This window comes from Frankliniella occidentalis, unplaced genomic scaffold (genome assembly GCF_000697945.3).
Source record: "Frankliniella occidentalis isolate FOCC.00 unplaced genomic scaffold, Focc_3.1 Scaffold9, whole genome shotgun sequence".
Taxonomy (NCBI): domain Eukaryota; kingdom Metazoa; phylum Arthropoda; class Insecta; order Thysanoptera; family Thripidae; genus Frankliniella; species Frankliniella occidentalis.
In genome coordinates this window covers 592,930-594,703 of record NW_026267139.1, presented here as the reverse complement: position 1 = coordinate 594,703, position 1,774 = coordinate 592,930, and positions in this window count along the sequence as shown.

The window sequence follows — 1,774 nt, the reverse complement described above, 5'->3', positions numbered from 1 at the left end:
GGCGTTTTAAATACGTAAATGCCAGCTGGTGGAGGTAGTTGATTAAAGTCTCCTACTGTAATTACTGAAATTCCACCAAATGGTTGATGATTTTCATATATTTCTTGTAAAACATTGTTCATTGACTGAAATGTATAAAAATCACACATACTAATTTCATCAAGAATTATTAGTTTTAGTTTGGATAATGTGCATGCTAAAGTATTTCTGTTATCTGAATTAAGCATTCTCCCAATACGTAATTTTTCTTTTAAATTAAATCCGAAACCAAATGCTGAATGAATTGTTGTTCCATTTATGCCTGTTGCAGCTTTTCCAGTGGGAGCGAGTGATAGAATACGTATATCCTCTGGACTGTTATTTGGTTGATGCATCCAGTATCTTTCAAGCACTTGCTTAATTGCATTGATGAGAGTGCTCTTACCTACACCAGCCCCACCAGCTATATAATGGTAAAATGGTTTCAGAGGGTTAGTTTTTACAAAATTAATTAGATTTAACAAGTATTGTCTTTGTTTTTCGTTTAAACTATTAATCAGATGTAAAAATTCATTTTCAGGTAACAGATTAGTAAGTGGGAAACGAGTACTTTCAAATTGAACGTTAGAGCATGGACGATCTGGAAATTCCAACTGAAAATCTGACGGAACTTCATTTAAATCAAGAATTTTAAACTCTGGCGCAACTGAGTCAGTTGTGTCTTCATCAGGATTGTCCTCTTCCGACAAATCGACATTTAGATTTTCAAAAGTTGTATCATACTTACAGAAGATATTCCTGTTATGTTTTATTTGATCTAAAGATTGATTAAATTTCAATTGTAAGTTAGGATCTTCCAATAATGGTTCACTTCTCCAAGAAGTGAATAGCATGATATTTTCTCTATAAAAATTTAATGTGTCTTCACCTTCTTTATAATTTCTAAACTGAATCACTAATCTTTTAGATCTTAGTGTTAAATATCCTGAATTGTTTTTTAACTCATACATAATTTTTTCCGATTTCTCTGGAATAATTTCATCGTCATTAATTTCAATGTCAGAGGGGACATCTTCTGTACTTACATTTTTAGTGTTTGGGTGATGTTTGTGATACGTGTACAATGCTGCAAAATCAGCGAGACATGTACTTTCAAGAATATCAGGCCTTTGAATGTAATGTTCAATTAGTCCTGTTTCTTGTATGTCTGTGCTGTCAGGATTTTCTTCACATAATTTTTCCAATTCTTTTTTACCTTTTTTTAGAAATACTCTTTCCTCTGGTGGGCAAGAATTGATGTAGATGTTACCTATACTTGATTTGGTCATAGGGATTCCTAATACATGTAATGCTATTTCTTGTGCTGAAATTTCACAGTTGTTGAGAAAAGCGTTAACTATTTTTCTAAGCTTTTTAATGGTAGGTTCATGTCCTTTACTTACTCTATCAGCAACTTCTTTTAGTAGTTTTGACATACCTTTTTGAGATTTTGATACATAAGAGACTACATACTTTACACAACCATATGGAGAAACAACAAATTGTATATCCATGTGAGCTTCCCATAGAATAAGCATTTCTCTATTGTATGCATTGATTCGTCTTTCATTCACGTTTCTTCTTAAAAATACTGTAGGTCTTTTTAAATTTGAACGAATAGCAGTCATGTAAGATTGTTCATCTACATTCAATAATTCTAAGTATTCATCAAAACTGCAGTCTTCATTAGTTCTTGCTATATTTTCAGTTTTTTCTTTAATTTCATTGAGCAGTTTTCTTGCAGCTTTTTTTTCCA